Consider the following 15,474-nt stretch of genomic DNA (forward strand, 5'->3'; position numbering starts at 1 on the left):
CTTCTTTAAAATTTCCAGTGTTTGAGGTTTCACAACTTCTGGAGGCAACTTCTGTTCCACTGATTAATTGTTCTAACTGTCAGGAAACTTCTCTTTAGTTCTAAGTTGCTTCTCTCCTTGATTAGTTTCCATCCGTTGCTTCTTGTTACCCTCAGGTGCCTTGGAGAATAGTTTGACTCTCTCTTCTGTGTGGAAGCCCCTGAGATATTGGAAGACTGCTATCATGTCTCCCCTAGTCCTTCTTTTCATCAGCCTAGACATACCCAGATCCAGCAATGATCCTTTATATATTTTAGCTTCCAGTCCTCTAATCATCTTTGTTGCTGAAGGAACAGGGCTAAAGTTCAGTCATCATTCAAATGAGGTTAGATCTAATTGCAATGCAGTATTGCTGAAATTGTGTTCCTAATAAATGACTGGTTTTCTTTTGAAACTTGGCTTGAGGCTCATGAATTAATTAGGGCATCTTTCGGAAACCTGACAGACAGTCAGATCTAGCCTCATTTGAATTATGGCTGGACTTTACCCCTGTTCCTTCCCTTCCCTCAATCTGTGTCATTAATCACATTCTCCAACGAGGTGCATGCCTCACAAGCTGCCATAGTAATCTGAGATCCGAGTCTATCCGAAGGTATGTGTGGAATGCGCTACCCCCCTTTCCTCCCCATGGCAGCTTTTAACAGACATGCCAATCCTTTATGAGTTGACACTTGCTTTATCCAGCAGAGCCCCCTTACCTGTGGGACCTTGAAGATGCTGAAGATGGAGACCATCTGCCTTGAGGTTTTGGGGTTGAGTCCTCCAATGACAGAGAGCAGAGGGTCCTGCCGTTCACAATCATAACCTGGAACTAATTTGTATTTTGCAGAGAGCATGGAGAGGCTGTGTATAGAAATCATCCTTTCCAGCTTCTGATTGTCAATGATATGGTAGCCAAGAGTGATGTTGGGGAGGAGACCCGGATCTTTGTTGACCTCTCTAACTGCAAACGCTAAGGCCAGGAACTGCTGATAATTCTTGGGTATGAATCTATAGTGAGGAAAAAACATTGAGGAACATTACAAGGAAGCTGGTGTGAAGGTTTGTCTTGCCTTGTTTCTTTGGTTAATTTGGAGCAAAGAGACATGATTTTCATTGGGTTTGGTTTAATTAAAGCATGTTCCTGGATCGAATTTGGATGGCTTTGTGAGAGAAGATTAAACCCAACCAGTTAGTATCAGAGGCCATTTGACAGACAGAGTTGGAAGAGACCTTGTAGGTCATCTAGTCCACCCCCCCAAAGCAGGAGACCGTATACCATTCCTGACTAATGGCAGTCCAGTCTCTACTTGAAAGCCTCCAGGGATGAAGCTCCCACAACTTCCGAAGGCAACTTCTCTTCCATGGGTTGATTGCTCTCCCTGTCAGAAAAATTTCTCCTTATTTCTAGATTGAATTTCTCCTTGATCAGTTTCCATCCATTATTCCTTGTCTGGCCTTCGGTTGCTTTGGAGAATAGCTTGATCCCCCTCCTCTCTGTGGCAGCATCTCAAATATCGGAAGGCTGATATCCTGTCTCCACTGGTCCTTCTCTTCACTGCACCAGCCAGGCCCAGTTCCTGTAACTGTTCTTCATATAATTTTAGCCTGCAGTCCCCTAATCATCCTGGTTGCTCTTCTCTGCACTAAATTCTCTGCACTCTGCATGTAAATACTCTTCTGTCCCCCCCCCTCCCTCCCTCCTTCACTTTGCTGCTCCCCCAATTGCTCCTCTTTCACCGTAATCAATTTGGGTCTCTTTTGAAGCAGTTTTTTTTCCCAGATCTGATAACCATTCCAGATTTATTGAAGCTATTATTCATGAGCAATGCTGATCCCAAATACAGAAGGCTTTTTCAAAAATTATTATTAAATTCCTGCACAACTGGAAACAATTGACCTCCTCTTTGAGTTTTCCACCGTGTCTTTCAAGTCAAATTCTACTCTAGACAGAACAGATTAGCATTTCTTGTCCTCCATGACTCTTTATGTGGTTCATTGTCTTCCTGATGAAAAATTCTGGAAAGATGGAGAATTCTGGCCTATTTTAGGAGCTTGGCTCTTTATTAAGAAAAGCAGAAACAAGAATTGAGCTACTCAACTTACAATCCTTTGCTCAGTGAGCGGTCAAAGTCAGAACAGCACTGAGAAAAGTTACTTATGACCGCTTTTCACACTTACGACCCTTGCAAGTCACATGATCAAAATTCAGATGCTTGGCAACTGACTCATACTTACGACGATTGCAGTGGGACCTTCTGACAAGCAAAGTCTTTGGGGAAGCAAAATTCACTTGACAAGCGTGTTGTCAACTTAAAAACTGCAGCAACTCACTTAATGACTGGTGCAAAAAGGTCGTAAAACAAGGAAAAGCTAATCAAACAAACATCTCACTTAGCAAGTTTGAGCTCAATTGCGGCCATATATCAAGGACTACCATAATTTTTTTTGCTTCATCAATGATATCTAAGTTATCTAAGATGTGTAAAGGTATGTCAAATGAATGCTGGAAGTGTAAAAGCAAAGAAGGGACTTTTTATTATCCATGGTGGACATGTGATAAAGCTAAAAAAGTTTTTTTGAGTATGATTCATATTTTAATACCATTTTTTTTAAAGTTGGGGATAAAGATGTGAACAGAATTTTTTCTTTTGGATCAAATGGAAAAAGAACTAGAGAAAAAATCTGGAACTTTGACACTATATATGTTGGCAGCAGCAAAGCTACTTTTGGCCCAAAAATGGAAGGATGCTTTGAACACGGGCGAACGGTTGCAGAAGCTGATGAGGTTGGTTGAAATGGAAAAATGGACTATTTTGATTAAAGAAAAGAATAAAAGTGCTCTTGTTTCCACATGGAAACCACTTCTGAACTTTTTGCTTGAAGTGGAAAAGAATGAAAATTTGAACGTGGGTTTTGCCGATTAGATTGATAGATGCTTATAGAAAAGGCTTGTTCATATTATTAAAAAAAAAGGTGTGATTTGATGTTAACATTTTATTCTACTGCAAAAGAGAGACTCAGAAGGCAATCTTTCTTTTTCTCTTATTCTCCCTCGCTTCTCTTCCCCTTCTTCCTTCCCACCGTTTTCCTATTTACTTTCATATTTTGTATCATATTTTTTTCAGTGAGTTAGTTTAATTTATTGTCGTTGCACCTCGTAGAATGAAATTAAATGCCCTCTTCAGTGCACATCATGCATAAAAACAAAATAAAACAAAAACACACATTCTTCACATTCTAGACAATTGAATTGAAAACCCCTGATACTGCGTTAGCATTGCACTGTACAGTAGGATTCAATATAGTTACTGCTCTGGGATAGAAGCTGTTTTTCAGCCTATTTGTCCTTTTATCTTATAACACCATAAAAATATTAAATGAGAGAAATCAACTTAAATCACCCCGTACTTTAGGATGTTGCAAAGATCGCTAGAACAAATATATAACAGCAAAGCAAATAATTACACCTTTACCATGCAAATGAAACCTACAGAGCTGCCAGAATAGATGTCAATGGGGGTTTTGTAAACTCTGGGACATTGGAAAGCGAAGTGCCTCTCAGGTGCAAATTCCCAGCAATCATGAGTTCCCCAGGCCTGTAATAGTAAAGGCGAGTTTCTATATGTCCCTTCAACCCACATCCAGTTTGCATCCTCTTAGCAATAATGGGAGGAAGGAACCACAAAACCAGGGTAGGAAGCCCAGCCATTCTTGTCACCTTCACCCCTAGATAAAGAAAAAAAAAACAAGATTTGTAGATAATCTGAATTGCAGGTAGCCCTTGAATTCTCAACAGAGCTTCAGCACTGCAGAGAAAGACTGTGCCACATGGATGGTCCCAGGGCAAATGTATATCGAACATGCTTCCTCTTCTACGTATTTGGGGCTGTGGCCAAAGTAAGACCAGCTGAGTCTCACCAAACCCAGGAATTGTCCTCTCCCCCCAGCCCCCAGGAGACCTCTGAGCATATATTTTAAAATCAGGTTTTCTCTTGCAAGTTTTAGATGGGTGGAAATCCACAGAGGGTTGAATTACTGCTCTTCTGATAATTGCAAACAGAGGCAATTGTTCTACACACGTAACAATAGAGGTTGTTTGCACAGCAAATAAGGGAAAACATGCTTGTGTCTCTTGCAGATGGATTTGCGAGTCAAAGTGTAGTAGTGTATTTGACCCACCAAACCGATCACCTGCGTACAAGATGGAGTTTGTTCAGAAATATAAGTGTTAATGGGTTGTGGGTAGAGGAGTGAATAACTCTTATCTTTATCCAATATTTCTTTGCTTCTGGGCATGTCCACCACATATGGCAGTATGTTCCCTGTTTCTGTTTACATTTCCAAGATTCTGCTAATATATTTGGAAATGTTTTTTGTTAAGTCCTCGGACTTACGAACGACAGCTCGGCAACAGCTAGGCGCGCTGGAACCAATCAAGCGCGACCTGCAGTTGCCGGGCTGTCAAACGCGTGGCTACTGGTTTCCCTGTCTGACAGCTCCGTATAAATAGCTGTCAGACAGGGAGGGGGTGCTGGTCTACTTGTTCTTGCTTGCGAATGCCTGTTAATAAAGTTGGTTGTGTTTAACTTACCTCAGACGCCTCCAGCCTCGTTTTTCTAGGGAATTTAACACTGGCGACGAGCTGGTGGGATTCCGGGCTCTGAGATACAACCTATAAAGGTAAGCAAGCAGTTGTTAGGTGCTCCGCATTGCCGGACAATTCCCGCCAATTCTCGCTATTTTTTTTCCCACCGGCATCTCACTATGGCTGCAATGCCTACGTTCGCTCCATTTGGGACGGCCGGCGAGTCTTGGGCTGTCTTCTTGGAGCATTTTGAATGCTTCCTTATCGCTAATAACCGACAGGGGTATTCACAGGCTCGGAAGTGCGGCTTCTTCCTTAGCGCCTGTGGCCCCGAGATGTTCGGGACAGCCCGCTCCTTCGCGGCCCCATGTCCCGTCTACGAACTAAGCTGGGACGAGCTCATGGAAGGGCTAAAGGCTCACTACGCCCCAACTCCCTCCAAGACCAGACGCCGGTATGCTTTTCGCCGGTGTGTCCAAAAAGCATCTGAAACGATCAGCCAGTTCCTCCAGGAAATACGGATTGCCGCAATTCAATGCGAATTCCCCAACCTGGAGGACAACCTGGTCAAGCAATTTGTCTGCGGGGTGAAGGACATCCACCTCAAGCAGTGCCTCCTCTCCATGGCAGACATTACTCTGACTCAGGCTGCCGAAGAAGCCAGGGCTGCAGAGCTTTCGGAACTGTCAACAGTGGAGATGGCCCGCTACCTGCCTCCCTTGCCTGCAGCAACACCTCTGCCTCCGCCGCCTACCCCGCAATCGACCTGCCCGCAATCGACCTGCCTGATAGACGAGCTGGCCCCCTTGCCGGATCTGATCTATGAAGACCAGGTCGACCGCCTTCGAGCCATTGCCTGGCGGCAACAGTCTCCACAAGCCTGAACCACTGCAGCGGCTGCCGCCTGCCTCGGCTGTGGAGGCAATCATGCCCGGGCATCCTTCCCCTTCAAGGCTTCGATGTGCCGCCGTTGTGGCAAGAAAGGGCACCTGGCCCAAGTCTGCCGGGCCACCCTGCCACCTCCAACTCAAACTGACCTGTCTCTACCGGTCTACGGTCCGCCTGCACCGCCCAGGAACCAACAGCCCCGATGCCAGCAGACCCGCCGAGCCGACTGCTACGCCGTGGAAGAAGACCATCCTGCCACCCCTGCAGTGTCGGTCAGCCAAGCCACGGCTGGTATGAAGAAAATTACCATCACCGTCTCCATTGAGGGGTCTCCCTGCCTCATGGAGGTGGACTCGGGCTCCTCCCGGTCTCTCCTGTCATGGGCCACTTTCTCCTGCCTGTGCCCGCGAGTCCCCAAGTCGCAGCTGTCTCCCCCGGACACAGTGCTCAGAGACTACCAGGGGACTAATATTCCTACCCTGGGCTGCTATGGGGTGCGGGTGCAGTACGGGGGGAAATGTTGTTTCCTGCAGGTTTTGGTGGTGCAGAAACCCCTACTGGCTCTCTTGGGCCTAGATTGGTTCACCCCCCTGGGCTTATCCCTTTCTGGGGTGAATTCTGTGGCGGACACGCCCCCTGACATCGCGGCTGTCCTCGCAGACTACGCCGATGTCTTTAATGGTGAGCTGGGGAGGCATAAGGGGACCCTATTTCCCTGAACTTAGACCCCCAGGTTGCCCCCATCCGGCTGAATGCCCACAGGGTGCCTTTTGCCTTGAGGCCTAAGGTTGATGCCGAACGAGATAAGCTGTTGGTGCAGGGCATCCTGGAGCCCGTCGACCACTCACGCTGGGAGACCCCCATAGTGGTCCCCGTGAAGGCTGATGGGTCCATCAGGATCTGTGCCGACTACAAGTCGACCATCAACCTTGGCCTCCAGGCAAACCCCTATCCAGTCCCTGTTGTGCAGCACCTGCTCCATTCCTTGGGGCAGGGCTGCACTTTCGCCAAACTGGATATGGTGCAGGCCTACCAGCAGCTCCCGTTGGATGATGAGGCGGCGGCTGCCCAGACCATCATCACCCACCACGGGGCTTTCCGTTGTCGCCGCCTTCAATTCGGTGGCTCCGTTGCCCTGGGGATCTTCCAGAGCCTCATGGAGCGCTTGCTCCATGGGCTCCCCGGCGTTGTCCTGTACTTCGATGAAGTCCTGATCGCTGCAACCAGCTTCTCAGGGCTCATTGAAGTACTTCGGAAGGTCCTCGACCGTTTCAGGGGCGCGGGTCTCAAATTAAAGCTCAGCAAGTGTTCTTTTGCTGTGCCTTGGGTGGAGTTCATGGGCTTCATGATTGACGCCCAGGGAATCCACCCCACCCCTTCCAAAATTGCGGCCATCAAGAACGCCCCTGATCCACCTCCAAGGCGGAGCTGCAAGCGTTCCTCAGCCTTTTAAGCTTTTACGCGCCATTCCTCCCTCACAAGGCGTCACTAGCCGAGCCGCTCCATTGGTTGCTCAACCGATCTGCAGCCTGGCAATGGGGCAGCTGCGAAGCGCATGCGTTCGCTGCTGTCAAAGCCATGCTGACGTCAGAGGCAGTCTTAGTGCAGTATAGTGACAAGATGCCCCTGACGTTAGCCTGTGACGCCTCTCCTGTGGGCTTGGGGGCGGTCCTGAGCCATGTTCTGCCCAATGGCTCGGAGGCACCCATCGCTTTTTACTCCCGGACACTTTCCTCGGCCGAGAGGAACTACAGCCAGATTGACATGGAGGCTCTGGCTGCGGTGTCCGGGGTTAAAAAGTTCCACGATTACTTGTATGGTCGGCACTTTACCCTCTACACTGACCATAAGCCACTCCTTGCGCTTTTGGCTGGTGATAGGCCGACCCCCCCAATCCTGTCTCCCAGGATGACCGGTTGGATGGAGTTTCTCGCTGCGTATTCCTACACGCTGCGATACCATCCGAGCAAGCAGCTGGGGCATGCAGATGCCCTCAGGCGCTGCACCCTTCCCTGCTCTGACCCCCAGCCGGTCCCTTGTCTTTCCATCCTCTCCATCGCTGAGCTGGACCTCCCCCTCTCTGCCACTGATGTGGCCGCCCACTCTCACACTGACCCTGTCCTCTCTCAGATTATGGCATGGGTCCTGAGGGGCCTACAGGGGGCATCTCTCCCAAGTGCCACCCTTTAAAAATCTGTCAGTTGGAGCTGTCACTCCACTGCGGTTGCCTTCTATGGGGCACCCGCGGGTCATCCCTTCCGCCCTCCACTACCAGGTCCTCCAGCGGCTCCATGCCAACCACCCCGGTGTCGCGCGCATGAAGGCGCTGGCTCGGAGCTACGTATGGTGGCCCTGCCTGGACAGCGACATAGAGGCCTGGGTTGGCAGGTGCGAGCCCTGCCAGGTGTCTCACCCCGCCCCCCCTCCGCCTCCTCTCGGGAGTGGGAGATGCCGCGCGGGCCCTGGTCCTGCCTTCACCTCGATTTTGCGGGTCCCTTCCACGGCCAGGTTTTCCTGGTCGCTGTGGATGCCTACTTGCACTGAGTGGAGCTAGTGCTTATGTGCTCCACCATAGCGGAGAGTACAGTGCGGGCTCTGCGACGCTTGTTCGCTACCCATGGGTTGCCGGACATCGTGGTGTCCGACAACAGCCCGCAATTTTCCTTCACAGTCTTCCAGGCCTTCCTGGCTGCCCAAGGGATCCTCCATGCATCTGTCGCCCCCTACCATCCGGCCAGCAATGGCCGGGTGGAGAGGGCGGTCCGTTCGGCCAAGGAGGCTTTGGGCCATATGGACCATGGCGACTGGAAGGCAAGGGTGGATGCTTACCTAATGGCTCAGCATTCCACTCCTTGCCCCCTCACGCGGCAAAGCCCCGCGGAGCTGTTGGGTAGGAGCCTGCAGACCATCCTGGATAGACTACACCCCCTCTATTCAGGAATTCAACCTGGCAACCTGGGGCACCCTTCCCATTCCTTTGCTGTAGGGATCTGGTTTGGGCCTGTAACTACTTGGGGGACCCCCGGTGGGTGCCTGCCACCATCACTGATGTAACCGGCCTCATTTCCTACAGGGTCCACCTACCCGATGGCTGCGAGTGGCGGCGCCACCTGGATCAACTGAGGTGCTGCCACCCTCCAGAGGCCTCCAGTCAAACCGATACGCAGAGGCCGGCCGGCGACTTCTTGCAGCCTGCCCTGGATCCGCCGCTGTTTCCGCATGCCGCACCATCGCTGGCCTTCCCTGAGTCAGGCCATCCCTGTCCGGGCGCCGGGTCGCAGCACCCCTCTGCAACAGCTCAATCCACCCTCGCACTCCCTCCTTCTGCCCAGTTAGGCCTTCCATTGTCAGGCGTTCCCCACCCCCTGGCCGCCTACCGGCCTGTTCAAAATTACCCACCTGATCCAGCCGTGCTCCCTCCACCCAGCCTACCTTCTCCTAGGTTTCTGCCTCCTGGCCTAGGCCGCAGTGATGTCACCCGGAGCTCCACTCCCTCCAGGGAGGAGCTCCCACGGGGACGTCTTCCCTCTCCGGTGCCGCCTCTTCAACTGAGGTGTTCTGGGCGTGTCCGCCGTCCGCCTGCCTACCTGCAAGAGTACGCATGCGCCACTCTTGATGCATACGCCCTCGCTGGTGGGGGGAAGAGATGTTAAGTCCTCAGACTTACAAATGACAGCTCGGCAACAGCTAGGCACGCCGGAACCAATCAGGGACGACCTGCAGTTGCCGGGCTGTCAAACACGTGGCTACTGGTTTCCCTGTCTGACAGCTCCGTATAAATAGCTGTCAGACAGGGAGGGGATGCCGGTCTACTTGTTCTTGCTTGCAAATGACTGTTAATAAAGTTGGTTGTGTTTAACTTACGTCAGACACCTCCAGCCTCGTTTTTCTAGGGAATTTAACACTTTTGCTAATCTTGCCAGGGTAAATGCCAATGAGAAAACATTTTATATGGGAGTTGGGAGGAAGTTCTTCAGGCGGACAGACATGAGGGTGGGGGCTCTTAAGATGGTTTGACAAACCATCTCCGAGATCCTTTTTGGATCAGAACCCTCCTGGAGGGGGGGCAAAGAAGGGCAGCACCTCATCAGACCCAGAGGGAGGCAACAGGTCCCTTGCAGGTCGGAGATTTGCCCTATGAATCAGAGTCAGGGTGACAGTCTGAAATATGGCTGACAAGATGCTGGCTTTTTGTCAAAGCAAACTGAAAAAAGGAGAGTGTGGAAGAGATGAAAGACTGGTAAGAAAATTTATCTAACCCACAGACATAAATCAGACCTGGAAAAGGCAAAGAAATCTTGAGAACATAAATAATATTGTTGGTCTGATCGGGATTTTTTCAAAAAGAAAGAAAGAAAAGGAAAATGGAGTGTTGAACCCCCCCCCCCAAAAGCTATTTATTTGAAACAATTTCGGACAGAAAAGGAGAAAGCAGGGAAATGGCAAACCCACTCAAATATAAATTCTAAACTTGGTTTTGGATTTGAAATAGAAACCAAACATTCCGAAGGATTTACTCTGTTTGAATTTCTTCCAACTAATATATCTTAACTAAAAAAAAAAGCACTTCTTCTTACTGATAACTGATATCCTAACTTTGACTGTGCAGGAAGTTTTAATTAACCAACTGCCATAAATCAGAATTTGGAAAAGTAGGAAGCAAAGAGAAATATCCGAATCTGGCTGTTTGCAAGTTTGTCTTAAGTGATATATTGTGAGCAGCTACAATCGACTGGACCCGGAAGGTGGCAAGGGAAAAAATAATAACAGAATAATAACAGAATCAAGAACTGGGAAATATGAACGGTTTTTTTTTCTTTCTTTCTTTTTCTCGGCAAAAGATTAAGATGGTCCCAGCTTCTCTTCCGGTTTGAATTAAATTTAAGGTGGACCAGAATCTCGAAATAAGACTTGTATAACTAACTGCAATTTTGGAACTGGACATTAAGGAAGAACAAAAGACCAAGATGGCTCCCATCGTTCTTCCCCACAGCAACTGAAGTAGATAAATTTAAGGTGGAACAGAACTCTGAAATAAGAACTGTATAAGTAACTGTAACTGGACATCATGGAAAAGTGGGAATTTGAAGAACTATGTGAAATTATAAAAAATATGCATAAATCATTAATATCAAGTTTAAATATCAAGCCTAAATAGAATTCTGAATTCAGAGAAAGAGATATCTAAAGAAGAATTCAAAGAAGAAAGGGGGCAAGACAATGAAGGAGTAGAAATGGAGGGAAATAAAAAGCAGACAAAAAACTCCATTCGTCCTGGCAGTGGTGTAAAAAGGGGAGGTGCCCCAACAAAAGGGAATAAAAAACAGACAAAAGTGATTTTGGAGGTTGTTAGTGGCATAAGGAAAATTGAAGTAGGAGATTATGCCCCAACAAAGAGAAATATAAAATATCCTTTTGATGGTGACCTGGGGAAAATTGAAGAGAGTGGATGCGTCAAAATAAAGAAAAGGGAGAAGACAGGAACAGAGAAGTGGGACAAAAGAGAAAAGCCTTCCCTCGCGAAAGCTGGGCCGCCACCATCGCCTCCACCGTCGCCCACCCGCTTTCAGCCGCATGGTGTATGCCAGCCCGCGGCTTTCGCGAGAGAAGGACTGAAGGTCTTCCCTCGCAAAAGCTAGGCCGCCACTGCTGCCTCTGCCGCCACCTACCTGTTTCGGCTGTGTGGAGTATGCCAGCAGCTTCATGAAAGCTGCGAAAGCTAGGCCGCTGCTGCCGCCCACCCGCTTTCGGCCACATGTTATACGCCAACCTGCGGCTTTCGCTAGGGAAGGACTGAAGGCGTTCCCACGCGAAAGCTAGGCTGCCACCACCACCTCCGCTGCCGTCCACCCGCTTTCGGCCACGTGGTGTACGCCAGCCCATTCTGTTCTGGGGATGAATGCATCTTACTTCAGATGCATTCAGCAGAAAGGAGTCACACTGGAAAGAATAAATAAATAAATAAGCAAAGAAGTAAATAAATACATAAACCTGCTATCAGCAGCAATAATGCAACCCCTTTCATCCCAGTTCTTCCAGGTGATAATATTGAGGCCCAGTGTCAGGGTTCCAACAGATGCCCTAATTAACTCATGAGCCTCGAGCCAAGTTACAAAAGAAATCCAGTTATTTATTAGGAACAACATGTCACCACGTTCCCAAGTGAAGTCAGATCTGCCCCACGTAATTTAGGGCCCAACTATGACCCTCTTTCCCCCTTCCTCCAAGGGTGTGTCATAAATCACATTCTCCAACGGACCACTTTCACGGGCTGTAGAAAACACGCCTCTCTGGCTGTCTCTGGTAACCTGGGATTCAAGCCTTGAGAAAGGTATGTGTGGAATGTGCTTTTGGTCGTGGCTGCCAAGCTGCTCTGTCAGTTCTCCCCCCGCTCCTGCCTATGACAACTCGAGAGCAGACCAGGAATGCTCTACGAGTCGACACCCAGGGCCTTACATAGAAAGAAAGCATGCTGTTAAAGATATGTTCATTATTTCAAGAAGGACATTTTCCAATTTTATTCCTTTTTATTAGATATTGTACTATTTTCGTGTTTTGAAAAGTTGGTTCTCTACTAGCATTTCTGTCTTATATATTTGTTTTCCATAGCCTTCCAACACTGTAGAATTTTCTGCTTCTATTCCTCTTTTTAATGGTAGATTTTAAATTCCCAACTTCCTACCCAATTCTGCTGTGGGACCTCACCCATGTGGTGGGAATTTGTGGTCAGGAAGATAATATCACTATGTACACCTTATTTTAACAATCCCTTGTGACACGTCATATCTCAGAGCTTCTAGTTAAACATGATGTTTTATGATAATTATGTCCCCTTAGAGGACAAAGAAATGCACTGACGTTTATACATTTCAGAAAGGAGAAAACGGTGTAAGAAAGGAAGGGGAAATGATACTTGCAAACATATTCAAAAGTAATATTATAATGGATCTTGGGTTATTCCCTGCCCTTCTCTTATTTACAGAGAACAGTGGACTTAATTAGAACAAACATTGGCATCTAGGGATTCAGAGGCTACTGTAGGAATGTTCCGAGAAAAACTACAATGGGCCTCTGGGAGATGCAAGAACACATTTTTTTTTATTTCTCAATTTGTATATTATCTACTCCTATTAAACTAAAAACTAATTTTCCCAACCATCTTTTTGTTTCAGAGGTCAAATTCCCCAGAGCTGTGGCCCTTTTTAAATAATGCAAGTCAACAACTTCATTAGTTTTGCAACATTGCTTTTCTTGGCTCTCATCAGCTAGCCATACCCTTGCTGGGATTGGAGCTTGAGCTGCTAATTTATTAGGCAGTTGTATTAACCTCTAAGCCACAAGTTCTCCTCCCTTTATCAGCTGAACCAGGGGAGAGATTAAATGTTCTTTTTCTTCTTCTGTCAAAGCACCTGGTCTACCCAAATAATCTCTCCCCCGGTTCAGCTGATAAAGGGAGGAGAAATTAGAGGTTAATACAACTGCCTTATATGTTAGTAGCCCAAGTTCAAATCCCAGCAAGGGTGTGGCTAGCTGATGAGAGCTAAAGAGCTTGAAATAGATCTATACTAGTCTTCCTTCATTTCTTTATCAGCAAAAATGTAACACAAAGTAGTTTGTGGTGAAACAGACTGCCTGGAAGGCATAAGAATTATGGTGCACCAATTATGGAAATAGTAAGCCCATAAATATCTCTTAATATTTTCCAACATTAAGAGTTTTAAAGAAGAGATTGGACAACCACTTGTACCGTGTGTCAGGGTTCCAAGTAATGTACCTGTAGAAAGTGGAAGTCCGAGGCAGGCAAATTCCTCAGAGAACGGTTTTATTGGATACATCATATTGGCATGAATGATGAAAGCTGACTCTAAAAGTTCCCAGGGCTTTCACCTATTTAAAAGTACAGGTTTCTTCTTTCCCCCAAGTCATGTTGTCCAATCCAGGTGCTGGCTGGTCACTTGGTTACTTGGCTCCTCTTCTGGCCAGCCACCTGTGAGAATGTCCTTGGTTCCCACAGGAAAGCTACAAAACCCCATCTAACTATTTCCCCCCTCCCTCCATTGTGTGGCAACTCTGAAGCCTCCAAGATGGCTTCTGCCATGCTCACTAGAGGTAAGGCGGTGCAGTGGTTAGAGTGCAGTTATGCAGGCTACTTCAGCTGACTGCTAGCTGCAGTTTGGCAGTTCAAATCTCACTGGCTCAATGTTGACTCAGCCTTCCATCCTTCGGAGGTAGGTAAAATGAGGGCTCAGATTGTTGGGGGCAAGAGGTGGACTCTGTAAACCACTTAGAGAGGGTTGTGAAAGAACTATGAAGTGGGATATAAGTCTAAATGCTATTGCTATTCACATCAGGGTTGACACAGGTTCCTGCCTGAGGAAGGGCCTGGACCTTGAAGGTTCCTTCCCATTCTGTTTTTCTATTTTTCTGTTACTCCAACATGGTGATCATAGCTACTATCAACTGTAGAGCCCTCAGTGAGGTACTGACTTCAGTCCACTTGCTTGGACTTGTGATAAATGCAGTTTTGGACAACTGGAAGGGCATGAAATATACTTAAATTCCCCATGGCAAAACAGCTTCCTGAGTTATGTGCTGGAAAGTATGAAAAGCACAGTTTCCACACAATAAATACCGTCTCTACCACAGGAGAGTTTGAACAGAGCCAAGCTTGATGTGGTGGATTATCGGCTGAAGGAGGAGGGGCACCTCTAGGGGAATAAATAGACATTGCAATGTGGAGTCAGTTTGAAGGAGGAAGATCTTCATTCAGACCCTTAGTTCTACATCTGCTTTTTCCCAAAGGAAGGCAGACAGTTGGGCCAGTTTCTTCAAATATGGATGATCGGCAATAAAGTATCTACTTGAGTGTCAAAGGTGCTTTTTCAAGGGGCAACTGGACTTTTCTTGGAAGACATTTCACTTCTCACCCAAGAAGCTTCTTCAGCTATGGATCCAGGAGATATGGCTGTCTTCTTCTATTTATATTTAAATTTGGGGCAGACTCTTAGAATTAGATCCCACAGATTAGGCCTCCTGCGAATCCCATCCACCGGCCAGTGTCGACTGGCGACTACCCAGAGGAGAGCCTTCTCTGTGGCTGCTCCGACCCTCTGGAACGAACTCCCCGTGGAGATTCGAACCCTCACCACCCTCCAGGCCTTCCGCAAAGCCCTCAAAACCTGGTTCTTCCGACAGGCCTGGGGCTAAAGAGCTGTTGCCCCCGTCTCGAATGGTATGACTGTTGTGAGTTTTAAATTATATATTGTTATGTTGTTGTTTTTAAATCTTTTGTCTGTATCCCCCTCCCCGGTTCGAGTTGTGAGCCGCCCTGAGTCCCCTTCGGGGGAAAAGGGTGGCATATAAATTTAATAAACTGAACTGAACTGAACTGAATTGGGAATATTCAATATCAATGAGTGGAGATGGAGGTGGGGTGGTGATGCCTCTTTCCCAAGACATGAAAGGCTAACACAGTGAACCTTTTCGGCACCACAAAGGGAACATGTGCACATACACACTCATCAGGGTCACAACCCAGAAGAGGAGTGGCCCAGAGGGCATGCGCACACCAGGAAATGAACTTCCAATTTCTGGCACACACTGGCCAGCTGTTCTTATGACTTCTGGCATGCATGCATGCATACTAATCAGTTGCACTGCCACACAGACGAAGGTCATCTAATCACCATGCATGTATGCACGCCAGAAACCCAAAAGAGGAATGGGCGACGCTGCATGTTCTAGGCAACATGGCTCCACAGGTCACTTTGGGCAACCCCACTACCGTTTTCTCAGAGCACTAAATGTGGCAGCCCTGAAGCTCCAGAGAAAAAGCTTCATGGTGCTTTACAGCCCTCTCTAAGCGATTTACAGAGTCAGCCTCTTGCCCCCAACAATCTGGGTCCTCATTCCACTGACCTCGGAAGGATGGAACACAGAATCAATCCTGAGCCAGGTTAGATTTGATCTGCCAAACTGCT

Source organism: Thamnophis sirtalis, unplaced genomic scaffold, assembly GCF_051295495.1.
Source record: "Thamnophis sirtalis isolate CommonGarterSnake01/CBP01778 unplaced genomic scaffold, rThaSir2_p1.2 scaffold_1, whole genome shotgun sequence".
NCBI lineage: Eukaryota > Metazoa > Chordata > Lepidosauria > Squamata > Natricidae > Thamnophis > Thamnophis sirtalis.